This window comes from Bombus terrestris, chromosome 10, assembly GCF_910591885.1.
Source record: "Bombus terrestris chromosome 10, iyBomTerr1.2, whole genome shotgun sequence".
Classification (NCBI taxonomy): Eukaryota; Metazoa; Arthropoda; class Insecta; order Hymenoptera; family Apidae; genus Bombus; species Bombus terrestris.
The window spans coordinates 4470902-4488392 of record NC_063278.1 but is presented as its reverse complement, the minus strand read 5'-3'; the positions used below and the strand labels follow the sequence as shown (position 1 = coordinate 4488392).

The 17491-nt window shown below is 37.1% G+C and overlaps 1 protein-coding gene across 3 annotated transcripts in view; it reads right to left on the bottom strand.

Annotated features, from left to right (window-relative positions):
* Positions 1-17491, bottom strand: part of LOC100648366 (solute carrier organic anion transporter family member 3A1) — a 67459-nt gene that overhangs the window by 42083 nt on the left and 7885 nt on the right. Inside the window, exon 1 of one of the 3 annotated variants that reach the window (XM_012312698.3) lies at positions 8602-8717. The exons of the other annotated variants lie outside the window; for them this stretch is intronic. The gene's annotated coding sequence lies outside the window, so the exon portion shown is untranslated. Of the gene's footprint in view, positions 1-8601; positions 8718-17491 lie in introns of those variants that run through there. 3 annotated transcript variants of the gene reach the window in all.

Sequence of the window (17491 nt, the reverse complement as noted above, 5' to 3'; positions counted from 1 at the left end):
TATGATCGAAGTATGAAACTTGTATCGGAGATATCGAAATGGAAGGTTATACGAAAAAGTACACGACGCAAAGGGAAAGCGAACTTTCATCTATATATTTTATAAAAAATCATTCGAATCGCCTAAAGCGACCTATAGTAACATCTCTATAAAAATATTGGTTTTAGACTATTTGGTAATTCCATTGCTAATGACACGATCGAATGACGAATCACAAACAGAACATCTAATCTCACAAATATGTCATAACGAAACTCTCAAGTATACAATCTCACGGAGGAATCCATAGGAACGTAGGCAAGATTAGAAAACATGCTAAGGCTAGTACAAATATTTTCTCCAAACCACATTGTTCTCAGAAAAGGAAAAAGAAAAAAAAGAAGAAACACATTAAGAAAGAAGTAGTCGTAAAGAATCTCAAGATCAGACAATTTGTTCCCAGTGGTTGACCTGTTCCCTCCGTTTCGGCTCGCACAGAAACCAGGCTTTCCTTGGAAATCAAAGGCAGATCTGTGTGTATCTCGATGATCGTATCGCAGGAAACACCTACATAGAGAGCCGCGAGCAGGATAACGAGGACATAGGTAGAAACACGTCGAAAGCACCGTTTGACTCGGTGTCTTAACGTTCCTAACTTCTCAAGCGGACATCGTAACTCTGCCCGTTGATTCTCTTGCCAGGTTAAGCGGATTAGATCGGCACTGAATGGGAAAACAGCCATAATTCCGTTTATTCGGATCGGATAAGGGCCGAGATAATGTTTCCATAACGGTACGATGTTTCTTTTCCCCAAGGATTCCCCTGGTGAACACGCTTTCTTCATTTTGTGATCCGAGCTTCTCCACTCGGTTCTGTTCGTAGATGCTGCGAGCACTCGTTTTGCTCGCGACGATGTTTGTCTCGAAGCAACGTTCAGATTCGCGATATGGCGAATAATAGCGATTCGCGCCAACTCGAACGCTATTGTGCGTGTTTTATATTTTTGTATCTCGTCGTCGTTTACCGTAACGAGATACGACGACTATCGTGATCGATCGTATCGGTAAAATTTGAACGAAATCTGGAAATCTTTATAGTTACAGGATATTTATACTTACGAGTTAGAAGACGCTTGTTGCTAACGTGCATTGTTGTAAAAAGATTAATCTCTGCGCGTGTTTGCGGCAAATATGATTTGTGTAATATGTATTTACAAACGTCCTTGCTTGCAGGTCATATTTTTTTTTTTATGCATTAACGTCAATCGTATCTTTGTAAACGATGATTGGACAAGAATTTAATCGGACATTGCGACTGCTAAAGACTTTCTAAAACAGAGCGATATTTGTTGAAGGTTGTGATTTCGAGCGACGAGTCGTGAACAATCGTGTTACAACGATTCGTGCAACTGTAAACAATCGATGAAGAAAACGATCTGTCTCATCCGTGTCTCTTCAAATTGTACAACCTCGGGTGCTTTCAGCAGACTCGTCACTTTACAGAAAATATAGCCGACAGTAACAATAAACTGTATTCTTTCATATCCTTGGCATACCGACTTGTTCGAAAACTGTGTTCCATCTGACAACGAAATTGGTGTTGTTGCAAGGGTTATTATCAGAACGTCCTCCATCGGCTTTCATCTCCTTCGGACGCGTTGTTCAATGTTTCAGCGTAAGGGAGACATGTTTCTTTATTTATAACCAATCTCGAATGTATAAGGAACGAAACGCACTCAAGGATGATAATAAATTTCATCTCCACTGACCTCGCGTTAACCAGTGATATATTTTATGAGAAAAGCGAATGTACAGACAGATCGAGCCATTATTAATTGCGCTTGTGTGACAAAAAGATAGAAACGAGTAACGAGGAAAGTTGAGATTAATGGAAACAGAGCAGGAGACGTAAAAATTAAACGAACGAATATTTCTACCGATTGTATTTCTGTTTTGCTCCGTTGTATATTGGATATTCGAATTTTTAGGTTGTCATCGAACTTCAGAACGTTTCATTAACAAAGACAGAATCGGTACGAGCTAAATCGCCTAAAAACATCAATATATAATCTCGCTGGTATCTCTACTATCATTTCTATGTCTTTTTCAAAGCTCCACGCAATTATATTATATACCTTCGCATCGCTCGAGGCAACAAAAACATCACACGCGGCGACAAATCTAATCGCGTCCATCGAATCTTTCCATCGATTCATTATGTTGTATGTACTCGTTTCTAAGGTAATCGATATAGAATCGTATCTTCCAGCCTGTGTTTGCGCAGTACACAGTCGCCATAGGAAGTTACGAAATTTTGACGCGCATGAGACTGATTTACGGAGTTGATAAAAGATCGTTTTATCGAAGAATAAGCGATAATAATAAATATCCAAATAATGCAAATAATTTTTGCATTATTGTCTATGTCTCGTGACGGAATAACGACAAAATAGCGGGAACCATCCGCCTGAATGACGCGATAGCGAAACTGAACGTAAAATAGCGGGTAAACAATCGCATTTCTTCACTCTGGTATCGACAGCTCCACTCGTTGCGTACGATAAGTCGAAAAAAAAGACCAGGGATAATTAATGGTACGAGGAGGAAGATCTCGTCTGGTTGTTTCCACGATCGACGGATAATTACAATAAAATGTACCGTAATCGACTGCCGACGATGTGTCGTTAATGTTCGACGTTTTTCCAGAGAGAATTACATAGATTCCGTATTTACGTTCCAATTAAAATGGTCGAGTAGATTACGACAACTTATGAAACGTGGCAATTTAGTTAAGTGGAGATTCTTGACAGGTATCAACGTTTTGTCGTTTCCTTGCGATTACGAATTTGTAGAATTATCGGCGTATTAATTTTCTGTGATAATCGGTGATATTACATAGATTATAGCGAGATCCGTGAAATGAGTGGGATTAGGATTGAATTAGGAATGAAATTATTGTATAACGGAGGCTAAATCCGTGGAAGAGCAATTTGAAAATCCGATATGTTCAGGTACGAGGAAAAGCTTGTATGAAAATATCAACTACGTTCGCGTGGAGACTAACAGTTACATCGGCCTGAATTTGAAGGAAAAATTCTTACCGAATGAATCAAGCGGTGCTGCTCAATGAGACCTCAAACGTACCAAAATAAACGAGGAATATAACTGTAAAGCATTCGTCGAGTCGCTTCCGTGTGACATTACCATCGAACATGAATGAGTCACGATAAAAAAGATACCGAGAGGTTCGTATTATAAATCGGAGATTTATGTCCAATGCAATTGGACGGTGGTAATAATTGAGAAAATTAACAAGCAATGATTATATTATCTTCTATTAAACGATTACGATGAACTCTCGTTTCGCCGAAGATACGAACGAAGCTAATTAAGCGATTAAAAGACGTGTATACTGTGAAACGGAAAATACAGCTTCTTCGCAAATCGAATTTATCTCTTCGTTGAAGAAATCGATAGAATTTATACGTTACAAATATCGGAAGAATTTTATTGATAAGATTTCGTTGAACTCGTTGTAATAATAGTGGTAGTCCTAATATCGAACAGACATCCTGCAGCATTTATTACAAATTACCATTCTGTTCCTCGCAAAGACGCTTGTCATGTTCCTTTTCACAAAGCCTATATACGATCCTCGATAGTTAAATGTCTGTCCTAACGAACATGCAAACTACTCTCTTATTTTAATATTTAACGTAATCCACCTAAAATCAGATGCTGGCCCACGCTTTGCGAATTTATGTTCTATTCGCTTTCTTTGATCGGTGTACGTGCACTCTATCAAGGGTTTTCGGTGCCTTTGGAAGCTCGCCAGAATGCTCTGTATAATGCTGTTACAATGCTAATTCCTGATCGCAATGTCTTGCGGTGCCAGGCGAAATTATGCGGCCCAGTCTGCCAACCTTATAGTGCTTTATAGGCGTTTGTACGTGGCACGCGGGTCCGCTTATCGTATCGACGTCAATTCAACCAAAATACTGTTTCATTTGCGTAGTTGGCTACAACTCGTTATAGGAAAGATACGCGAACGATCGATGATAATTAATGTTCGCCGTTGGAACCAGCTTCGGCAGACTTGTTTCTGCTATTCCGAGTTAAAGGATATTTCCATTATTTTTCTCCTATTACTCCCTCCGCGAGGCATAAATGTTCTATCTTTCTGGAATGCGCGTATTTGCAATACGAGATTGTGGAATTATCGAATTGATCCAATAACTAAAATGTATCTCAGAATCGTTGTTATATTTCTTCTTTCGCTTTGGAGTAGCAAGCAATCTAAAGCTTCAAATATCAACATTGTATCTAAACCACTGTACGATCAATGGAACTAATTATTGTAAAAAAAAATAAAAAGAAAAAAGGCAGTGATAAAATCTTTTCGAATCTAACATTTAGAACGTTACGCAATTAATCATTTTAATTTTCCTTTTGCTTGCTCAAAGAAATTGCTTTAAAGCTTGCGAAAGAGTGTTTTCTTTTTTCAACTAATAACAATATGTATTCTTACACGGTGGTAGGGGTTTCAATAACAAGAAAGATATCCATAATTATTTCGTAGCGTGTAAATCGTATTAAACGATACACAACAAATTGTACAACTTAATGTTCACGACTGTTGTACGTAATATTCCACGTATCTCGATCTCTAATAGAAGCTTCCAATTAACTCGCCTTTCATCACGGTTCGTGGCATAAACCAGGTATTACGTTTTCATTAATCGGCGTTGATTTTCACGTACAAAGTCTTATGTATCCATCTCAACCTTGCGGTGAAAGACAGCATTTACCACTTTCTCTGGGTATCGTGGGAGTTCGTTTTACCCATACGCAGCACCCAACTACCCAGGTATCGTCTTTTTTTATTTTCAATAAACTTCTCTGCAATTTATGTGTAAGCGTTAACTTCTAAGCGCCAGCGTAAATTCTGTTTTCTTGATCAGGCTCGTCGTAAGACGAAACATAAGCAACGCGTGAAACACTTTATCTATCCGCTCGTAAATCATAACGATACAGCTGCCACGTAGATAAAAGATTACACGCAACGTATCCGAGTCGAGCTTAAGAAAAATAATTACTTTCTTTTTGCTCTTTCAGGCTTCCAATGAAAACGATAATTTCCATGTCCCACTTTTCTCTATTATAAACTATCGTAATTGATTTTTTCCTTTCTATTTATTCCGATGTAGAAACATCGAGGAAGACTTAATAGATAAGTGTTTCTATGGTGAAACAGGATCCCGTAAAAAATGTGTTGAAAGTCCAAGCAACGGTTTCTTTACGGTGTTTCATTTTCTGCGACCATCTTTTAATGCTTATGAATGAGAGAGTAGTTACGTAACCAGCAATATATTTTATCCGTGTCAAATGTACAGTTTTAATTAGGTTAATGATAGGTCCGACCTGAATGGCAGATCGTGCGGGATAGACAGTCCGTTAATTTAATTGGCTTATGTACGCTATAAAGAATATTTTTGCAAATGAATCGTTTAAGCTAAAAAAGATTAATAGGAAATTCACCAAACTGGTTGATTTTATTTTACGCCAATAAACTTAGCAGTAAATTAGCTTACGGAGTAAAATACCAAAATGTAGGAATATCGGGGAGAATTTCTGATAAATGAGAGATTCGATTATCATTGACTCAAGTATAATTCATTTTTAATCTCTTCTACAGGTTTATTAAAGAGGCGAGGACGAGACGCGCGCAGTTTACTAATAAGCAATAATTGCTCAAACGCGATACTTTTGAAGGAATAAATATTCTTTGAAAGAATCGCAATATCCTTCGTGTCTTGTTGCTTGAAAATACCACTAATAATTAAACGATACCGAGTATCAAGACTAGAACACGTTTCTAAAACAAACATTTTTTCTCACATTATATTTATTTTCTCTACTCTATTTTTATCCTCGTTTCAGTTTCTTGATTTGTGAAATTTATGACACCTTTTAAAAAAGCCACAGTGTGGCTAAACTTTTACCATGGGAATAATATTTCATATGTAGCAACCTAATGCCAGAGTCGTGCGAGATTCTTAAGTAGATGCTCGTGAAATAACGTGGGAGGCCCTTTACTTTCCTTCCCTCTTCAACAGTTGTTCGAATTATTTTTAACACCACGCTACCCCGCTGAGCCTCGACATTTCTTTCCTTCGTAGGTCGGCTGAAGGACTCTGGTGAGGACTCACATGATCGACCATTGTTTAATTAATCTCTCGCCTTGTAATGTTATCGCTCGTAACGTGATTTATAGACCAAATACAGCAACTATAAAAGGTATCTGTAGATCACTGTATTTGTTATATCCACAGAAACAAAGTGAAGAACGCAAGAATCAAAGAATCAGGGAATTTGAGAACCCTAAGAATCCAAAAGTTACAATTCAAAATTCAAAACAAGATTTTCTTATTATTTCTTAGATTGCAAGAATTATGATGCAAATAAATTACTATTTTTCTGCGAAGCAATAACAAAGTCCAACAATTCGGAATTCAAACTATTAAATGATCCCAGCATAATGTCTATGCTACTCGTAGAAAGATGGAAAGACAGGCGAATTCAAATGGAACAGCGCTGAGCCCACGGAATTAAACGTGGCGACTAGTTAACTTTACGGGGAAAACTTCACTGGCGGTATTTAAACGCTGTCATTGTAACGGTCCGGTAACATTTCATTCTTAATGACGATCATGTCGGCCATACGTTCATTTCGACCGTATAACCATCGTCACCGTTACCATTTTATGGCCACCATTTCGAGCGAACTCGCGCGACATTCGCGCATATAAACGATCGCTGTTATTTCCTTACGGTCGAATAACGTTCCAAATTTTCTATCTATCTACATATGTGTCTTTTCTCAATGAAAAATTCCATCCCAGCTCTCTCACTCTCGTTCGATGATATTCCATCTGCAATTTTCCATCTGCGATTTTTCATCTATAGTCGCTATTACTCCATCGATTCCAGGCATCGATTTTCAGCTCGCGTACACAGCCATCCGATAAATTATCCTCAACCTCGACCTACGACGGAATTGCCGAGAGAAAACAGTGGATTACGGCAACCAGTGACTTTCTCTGACAGAGTGAGCGACTGGTATAGGCGAGTTCCACTGGTCGTTCGAATACCCCGTCCAACATTTCGAGTTTTCTAGTCAAATCGCCGGTTTTCAACGTATTTAACCAGCGAGAATACGTACACCGTACGTTAGTAGATATAGACACGGGACATTAACGAGTAACATGTAACGATTCTACTATAATTTACTCGGATTAATTTCATAAACGACAAATGTCTTTTGTTGTTTGGTAAAATCGATCTGAAATTGTAGCGCATTATGTTTTTCTTAGAAAGTCTGCGATCTTTTTTTGGAATCTTATTAGGATCCTTATCGAAGATAAAATAAAGGAATTGTAAATACGACAATGCTTACAATATGTCTCGTACAATATGTCTCATGCCGATACAAAAGCAAAACTCGGAATATAAACAGAGTACATATAGCTGGCACACTCGAAATCGTAGAATAGCATTTGACTATGATTTGGTGAAAATCGATTTTGAAACGGGTGAAATACGTGCACTTAGGTAATGAGAAGAGGATATAGTCGAGGATCGAACGTCTTTCGGATGAAATTCGGCGTGAAATACGAGATTCCATACGGTTAGCAAGTTTCTGAAATGTTCTAGAACTCGAAATAGTAGAATATTGCATTTCGAGTATCAAATATCGCAATTCCTCTACAAAGTAGCGAGGCAGTTCCCATTAAGCTCTACCTGATAAAATTATCGCGACGAGGAATACGAGTTGCTTTTATGAATAATAAAAATAAGTATCTTAGAGTAGCAAAGAAAATATCGAAAATTATTGCCATAAATAATTTCTGCAACAGAGACAGAAACCAAAACCAGGATTTCAAAAATTCCATCGAAATGGAATTATTATTATTAATATTGATTTGGACAGCACAGGCAAATAATGAAATATATAGGTAGCCAAAAAAGCAGACCTCGAAAAACTTTGTAAATTGGCTACTTTCCTTAAACGGACGAGCGACATTATTCTCGAGAAAAATAGCACCAAATGGTCGATTAATCACGTTCGTGACGCAAACACCGAAATGTGAAAATTAAATCGATGATACACAACGTTCTCGTGTTACATTTACGCTTCGCGTAAATTTTCCTTTTCACGATGTTTTATCGTGTTACGAAGGTAAATAATCGACATGCAGACCTAAGAGAAAATTCTGTCATGAAAATACGCGTAAAAGCAACGTTCGATATCAGGTGCAATTACCTTAAAAAGGTTCGACAATTTCGTCATGGAAATAACGAGACGAGTGAATTAAAATAAAATAAAAACTATCGAGTCGAGCGAATTACGATAATTTGAAACGAAGACAACGAAATGGACGAATTGTGAAAATGTTTGGCAGAAAACACAAACGCTTCCATTAACACGATTAATCAAAAATTCGTGCAGAGGTATGATTAATAAAAACGAAAACATGGTCAGGTTACAAATGTTTCACAAGAGAGGAAGAAACATGGAATTTATCATTTCCACGTTTATACGTAGTTCTTAAATTAAACTCACCAAACCGTATGTATCTCACTTGTTACACCAAAGCGTTTCTTCGAACTATCATTGTCGACTTTTGTCGCAGTACACGTATACACAAAAGATAAGGAGCGAACTGTGTCACTCAGACGTACACATTGAATATCACGCCCACCGTTACAACACGCTGCAAAACACACTGTGCAATATCACGATTCGTTTAAATATTTATTGTTTAATCGAGACGATCCACGCTATTCGACGATCTGGACAACGCTGCGAGCCATCCAACCCTACCTTCGACGAAACTATAAAGCGATCGCACGATGACTGATCGCTTGTAAACCGAATTTTTTTATCCGAGTCTGGAGAAGGCCCGCCTACTTTTTATTTCACAGACATGTGACTGCCTCTGCGTGTCACTTTTGATTCGCCCAACGCCAGATTTTATGAGAATTGTTTGGCGTAACGTCGCTTCCATGATTATACGACGAAGGTGGCTAGTTCGATCGAAACTCCGGCTGCACGGAAACTGAAAAATACGAAGTTGGAGAGAATACCGAAAATACATTACTTTTAAGTTCATCGCTTTTAAAGATTTACGAAACTAATCTATCGTCAAGGAATATCTTCGTAATATTTATAAAACTTTTGGTTTCTGACGAAACGTAACGTTTCATGATTTTACGACGGAGGTGGTTGGTTCGATGGAAGTTCATATCGAATTTTATATTTAATATAATTATATTATAATTATATCATGTCTTAATTTTATTAGTTCGATCCTCTTGCACAATCGTTTACTAGCTAATAATATCAGCGAATAAACAGGCGACAAATTTTAGATTGTACACTCCTCTTATAATTTTATACCTTACGAATACGAATAGAACGATCGGAACGTTCAAAATTTACTTGCAAAATTTCATTCACTTTCTCATCAGACTTGACCTTGCTACATATACAAGAGGATTTATCGAGAATGAAAATAAAATATGAATGAATGTAATAAAAGGTATCGTACAATAAAAGGTATTTTGCTGTAGAATTTTGCTGGTAATTGCTACTCATCTAAATTAATTATCATTTTAAATAACACTTATACAATGTTTTAGAAATATTGTTCACAATAAATTTATAATATTCTAATAGTATGTGTCTTTTCCGTATTGCACCTCTAAATTATCAAAAATGATGCAGTAAAAATATAAATTCGATACGTAGATACATGAACTTTCCTAGATCATTGGAAAGAGATAGCAAAAGCCCAAAACAAAGTCGTCGTGGGATTATGCAACGATTATGGGGAACCATGAAAAGGAAACCGACTGGACACTCTCTCCGGACCTATTCGATCACCGATCAACCTTAACCTCCTTTCATTCCGGAATAGGGAAATCGGCAATTATGGTTAACTTGTTACTTTCTCCGTGTGTATATTACGTTGAGCATAACATTACACGCGTAATACGTAAACACAGCAGAGTGGACGTGACCGAACAGAAAACGAAACCGAGCCGAACTGGCCTAAAATTGTTCATTATTTCGCAGAGTCTAAAATTAGATCAACTAAAATCAGATAAAGTTTGGGAACCATATTTCATAAATACGACGACACGAGAAATTCAGATATTTTTCGGACGATATTAGCGTAGTTTTCAGCTTCACTGTCCAATTTTTCTTGAAGAAAAATGTGACAAAATATCCAAACTATTTGCTGTGTGCAAATATCGATAGCCGAATGCCACTCTCGACGTGTTTGAAATAAAAATTTCGCTTGTATTCGCAAGCTAAAAGCTATCGCAAACTATCTGTTTAAAATTTAGAATAAAATTTGTAAAAAAGTTTCGCTGGTACTGGGACTAATTCAGCGCGCTCGGTAAATCACTAGCGCAAAGTTACCTTCGTATCGATTCCAATTTCAAACTTTCGTTCGGTCACAACGGTATAACGAAACAAGTTTTCAAATTCGATTCTATCGAAAACGAAAAGCATGGCGAAAAAATATTTGTATTCCATATTTTCGATAGGTATATCGCCTCGCATAGGATCGCAGCAGCCCGTAACAAAAAGCAATGAAAGAGATAACGATCGGGACGATAGAAAGGATCACACCGTGGAACTGGTAGAATTTTTTAATTGGCCCAGACCAACAATGAATCCGCGTTTCCACACTTTGGTTTACGTCACTCGTCGATACCGTGTTTCCGCTAATGAAGCAAAATTCCCAGAGTGTACACGAGACACGGGAAACGTTTGTCTTGTGTCAGCGTACCTTATAATCGGTACCATCGACGTGCTCCACCGCGCGGGAAAAAATTCCTGATAAATTGCTGGGGAAACGCTCGAGCGGCGCATTCTCGTTCACGAATACGCGCGGACACCACTGAAGCCATTATGCCGTTGCATCATATGAGCCAGCGCCGCGCGATCCACGTGAGTTTAATATCCTAACCTCGTTTCAGTTAATTACTCGTGATTAGCCTGAAGACAATCTGAACTAGGTCTTGTCACGTAACTCCTCCCATGTCTTTGAACGTCGACCCATTCGGTTCGCATTCTTTCTTTCCTCCTTCTGCCACGTTATGAATCTTTTGTTTTCTCATTTTTTACCTCTTGCCGATGCCTCCTCTTGTTTTATTTCGGCCGAACGACGACTCAGATGAGCAGATATCCCTCTTGTACAGGGTGTCCCAGTAATTATAGTACGATCGAAGGGAAGCCGATTACTTGAAACTAACTCGATCCTGCTACCGAACGGTTTCGGTTCAATAGATTCGTCGCTGTTAGGAGAGTAGTATATTAATAAAACGAGACGAAAATAAATAGATAAAGCGAGATCTAGCCTTTGGATGGCAAAGGCTTATTCGATCCTGATAGGTATAATAATATACTTCACGTTTATTGCCATCTAATTATAAAATAGCTTCACGCGTTCAATTATATCACGTTGTTCGTTCAGTTATATTAATTCAAATTATACGAATATAATTCTACTCCTTAAATGAATTTTATTATCGCACGACGGTGTAAATTACTTTCGTTCAAAACTCTTTGCTCCGTCAATGTAAATATAATAAGATGTTTGACGTGTATGTGACGATATTCACGCGACAGGTTTGAGCAAACCTTGGTCAGGCGAGGTTTAAAAGAGATAGATAACTTGTAGTCGTAAGTGTCATGGATTGCGGAAGGTTAAAGGGCAACAGTTCGATACATATAAGCGAACGTTCTACATAAAATCAATCATAAACCAATATTTAGATTCTGTTTCTTTAGAAATATATGGTAGCATTTTAGTAATTTTCTCTGCATTTTATATGTCCCGTGACTAGGATATTCTATACTATTATAGCGATCATCTCCAACGACATTTTTCATCGTCGCCTGATAATAAATATTCCATCACGAACAGCTGATTTCTTATAGCTGGCTCGATCATTGGAAACGACAGTGGAACATGAATAGTCTGGGTGCAATCGAGTGTTAAATATACGCCTATGAAATATTTTTAGGTGTAGCTTTTGCTTCGATGCTTCATTCCACGGAATAACGCAGGTTTGCTCGTGCGTGAAGCAAATTGGACGGCGTTCGGTAATCGTCGATGATTCTTTCAATGATCCAACGACCAAGTTCTCTCTCCGCCTTTATTTCGTCGCGAATATTAGTTCGTTAATCCTTACAAATTTATTTCGATAAGAATTTATCGGAAATATCGGATTGGTTAACAAAACAGGAATTTCAAGCTGATAAAGTGTCCGCGCAAGGCTTCCGCTAATTACATCTCTTTGATTTACGCGAATTGTTCAAGCTGTACTTTTCTAGTTATGATTAATGAACGAAACCTCTCAGGATACACCTACAAAGTACTTAGCAATTTAAATAAGTTCGTGCGCCAAAAAAAAAGTAGATCAGTGATATCATTATTCTCGTGTCGCGTATGCGGCGAGTTTTCATTTAAATATCAGACAGGAATAAAATTCTAATGCATCCAACGTATACGACGAATTTTCGAACGTACTTTCCCTTTTTCAGATTTATCGTAATTTTCGAAATATCCGGTTCCAATGATTTTTCGTCCGCGCGACACGATGATATTTGATATCTGATAAAGCTCGTGGCAATATTGGAAATGGAATTTGAGAAATCATCATACATAGCAAAAATATTTACTACGCGTTTTACGAGAGTTTGGTTAATAATTTGCAAAATATATAGATAAAATAGATATTGTGCTTTCCGTGCGTTACGCTTTAATATCGTACAAGAATTTGTTTTAGATCGTAGCCATCATCAGAAATATTCAAATAAGGATCCGCGCATACAGAATTTGCATAAAATTCCTCCATCCTAGAAATCCATTTCACGGGTACGTTCATCGTTTAAAGTCAATGAAACGAAATTCACGTGGAATACGAATGGTTGTCTGACCTGGTTTTCAAGTTATGGTCGTTTTTGTGTTTCAAAGCTGCTTCTAACAAACTGAACTGCTGTAACTAATTCCACAGAACTGTTTACCATTGAAGTCTGCTATATGTACATCCAGATAAGGATCTGAAGCTATTGAGCACATCAAACCGATCGTTTCCAACATTCTATTCAGACGGATACACGTTTATCGACCGAATTAACGTGAATAACTTGTATTCCTAAAAAAAAACATTAAATGGATCGTATATCAGCGTGAATTACGTTATCTTTTTAATATCAAATTTCATCAAAGGTCACTCTCCGTATGTCGTACAGCATACTTTACAGTTAGTGTGCAATTTAGCTTAGAGTGCTGGGATTAATTTACTCGTTTATTTCGATTTCTTAGAAAAGTTCAAATACTAAGAGTCGAATTCTATCGATAAATCTAGGAGATACATTGCAGAGGATTCCAATGTATTATGTTGACAAAACATGGAATATTTTTCTTGTAAGGAGAAAATTCTTGTTTATTAAAAAGTCTCATATATTAGATATGTTAGCATCGCTAGATTAACATTTTTATTAAATCGTCGTAATTTTTAACACCAACGTTTGTGTTGTGGCGAATATTTTCTGACGATAATCTGTAGCGATTATTACCACAGTATTATCTCGTCTGCCATTCGTTTCAAACACTTTCACCATTTCCCTGTTTACAAAACTTGCTTGCTACGATATCGTTCATTTTATAGTAAACTAGTCTACTACCAATATCATGATTCATTCACAAATTCTTATTCACCTCGAACTCTTTCTAGCTATATTTCACGTCTTAAAATACTTTCTACGCTCTGAGCTATAATGTATTCCAGCCAAAAATAAAAAAGTATTCCTACTAATCTTCAACAGTATCATTCATTCTCTTGCTTCACACAGACGATCGTGCAACCAAAATTTCATGATATATAACCCACAAACTTTTTTCCAGAGGAAAATTCGTTTCTTTCTCCGCTCGGGTTATCTCCATTTTGCGATGTTTTTCACGCGGAAATAATTCAAACCGCGTGTTCTCTCGCTTCTTTTCGCGTAATTAATCGAACCTAATTTTAGAGGATGCATTCTTCGGCATATGAATAAGATAACCAGTTTCAACTGCTTTTTCAAGCTGCACATTGAGACACGAAAAATGAGTTTCAAGACAAAGTTGGACGTTACAAGGGAAATAAAAGAAGTTGAAGAACGCGAACATTTTACGCACATTGACGCGATATTTTTAATCCCTGACTTTTTCACGGTCACCTGCGTGCCTATGTCATTCGCTGTGTACAGCCGCGTTTACAAAATTTTAAAAGCGTATATTGTAGGAGACTAGGAAATATTTGTACGTAGATATTAGTCATCTCTGTGTGCACTTAAGAAGAATTGGCTTGCGATCACAGCCATTCTTCTCTCTTGGCCGAACACGGAAGTCTGACAGAACCGACCTTCGTAGAAGATTTACCTAACGTATTATACAATAGCGACGTATACATAGGATCAAGTACCTCTGGCAATTTAACTGAAATTGATTTTTACCTCCATGGAAAGTCACATGCTTGCAAGTATCGTGTAGAAGCAGCGACGAAATTGTTCGCAACGATCGCGAGAAATTATGCCCCGCAAAATGTGATTGTTTCCCCTCGAGCAAGTATTCGGCAGGAAATTTCTGCGATATTAACGTCGAAATTGAGTTAGAGCTTTTCCTGCATCGGCGGCACCGCTGATCGGTTAACAGATATTGAATTTTAGAGGCCGCGAAGCATTAAATCACAGGGATGTAACCATTGATTAATCGCTAATTACGTGTTTACCACAACGCTCGTCGATTCAGGAAAATGTTTGGCAATCGGAATCAACTAATTGTTCATTTAACTTGCATTTCTAATTTCTCCCCGTTGCAGACGCGCTATCGTAAAGGGCAGAACGCCATCAGGTACGCACGCAGATCGCATCTTTGTTGTTGCATCGAACCATCGATCAGAGATCAATTTAATAACTTATACAGGTGATAAATTTTTGGTAATTATCGATAGTTCTCGGTTTTCATATCTCAATTTTCTACTGCTCTAATTCTTGTCGACGATTCGTAAAAGTATTTATCGTAATATCGTATCTCTAACGTGTTGAAAAGCACGTGTTGAAAAACGTATTATACATTGCTATTAATATTATCGTTAACTAAAATAATTTATCACGAAAATACGATAGATAATATCAATGATACTACAATGGATAACTTCAATACATAATACGCGATAAATGAATATATTCATAAGAAACTGAGGGAAAACACGTATACGTTTATATATACACATATATTTTGCGAGGAAATTTGCAACAAACTAATTTACTGCATTTAACCATCTCGATCATCAATTCGATAATCATGGCAGTGAAATATTAATTTTCTGGGCTAAACACAACGAGAAAGTACGCTGGCGAGAATTTATGGTCTACTAGCAGCGCGTTTATGTAACGATTCCTCTATTCGCGATCATAAAACTGTAACGAGGTCTCTTCCGAAACAAAAAGCGGGAAAAAAAGAGCAGCTGGAAAAAGAAGTCTCTCGTAATCGATGCTTATCGAAATTACTCTCTCACAGAGCGATATAATTGCACGCTTCTCAGAAATCGCTTAACCGAGACGCTTAAACCGTTCCAAAAGCGTCCTCAATTTTATAATGAAGCTAATTTCACGATGACTTACAGACACGGCGGAAAAATCTGGGGAAAAATGTAGGAGAGCAAGGAAAGAAGTTTTTCGCCGCTAAACGCTTCAAATTTGGCTCCAAATCATACGCTCCATTAAACGAACAACGATAATATGCATCGATGTTTCGTAATTGTAGACAGCCTCTTCAATTACGAGCTTTAGCGAACATTGGAATAAAATTTGATGGAAAATTTACGTTTTGAGAAGACTGTGGATAAAATTCACTTTGATACGTTAAAATTGCGGTCTTGGAATTATCGTGTCACATTTTTGCTTTTGTTCTAACGAGCAGCAACGATTGAATTACAAGCGTAGAACAACTTTATTCCCTGCAAATGTATGTGATATAATTTGTTTGTCAGAAGAGAAAAGAAAAGAAAAAAAGAAACAAAAAATTAATTCGCACAACTAATATTTCGAACCGTTTTATTGTCACTTTATTATTCTTTTGCCATTAGTTTCCCAAGTTTTTGCTGATATCCGGATAATCACGTTGCTCGTAGAAATGGTTAGGTTTCTTACATCGCCAGACATTGCGGTTCATGTGAAAGGAAAAGTGGCCAGAATTCTGCAAACGAGCAGAGGAGCCCTTGAAATACTTTTTTTGCACTTCCAACGATCCTCGATCGTTTTTCCACCTCGAAAAGATGGATTACCCACGAGATGTGTAGGTATCTGAGTCCTTCGTAAACACACACACACACACAAAATAATATACATATTCACTCACGTATGTTTAAAGACGTATGTTTGTCTATATGTAAGGTTTCCCGTCCTTTCAAACCGAACGTTCTAGATACAAATATAATCGAAGGCGATAGAATGGATAAAATTGCAGCAAATCTTTGATCGACGATTAATCACGTATAGTTAGATATAATTTTCTGGCGTTCCGAAAGTTTAATTACAATACATTAGAATCAATTAAAATTTAATTACGGTCTAACTTCGCTAACTATCTTGAAGATATTATCAACGATATTTTCGTAATACTAATTTTTATGCTCTATTACGAACGATTGTTCTACATTAGAATAAAGAGGTAAATGATGATTTAGGAATTCTTTATTTTATCAATTAAACGATCTTCAAATCTCTTTTATGGATACAACGAATCTCATTTGGTATTATCACAGGAATATCAAGAAAAGAAAAGAAAAAGAAAAAAGAAAAAAAAAAGGAAAACAAACAATGAAATTATCTGAACCTGTTGATCAGTTGTTTAACTCTCTTTTCCCTATAGTGACAACACGAATATAAACAAAATCATGTAGAGATCTATCTATGAAAAGCAATATGTAACATCAGGTTCTGATGATTCATATATTTTTACTGCGATAGAAAAACGATAGTATGATGCATACAACCCGAGACTCTAGTTTCATCCTTTCGCTTTACATCTAAAGTTCACGAAATTTTCACGAAAATTTAGTCGTCCTATTGAAAAAGTATTGATCGGCTACCGTCTCCATTTACTTGAATAAGCTTCTGAGAGTGGCGTACACTCGGAAAATTAATGTCCACAATCGATCACTATGGTTTTGCGACACAATGTCACATACGCTTCATTCTGCCTTAGATCTTCATCAAATAATAAAAAGAGCAATTTTTCTTGAATCTTGTTGCGAAAGGACAAAGAACGAAATGGCACGGGTTTAAGAAACTAAATATTTTTTCCAATTTTCAAGCCAATTTCTACTTCGAAATAGCCTTCGCTGGTCTATTTCGAGATTCACAGACGACGATCTTGGTTCAAAACTTT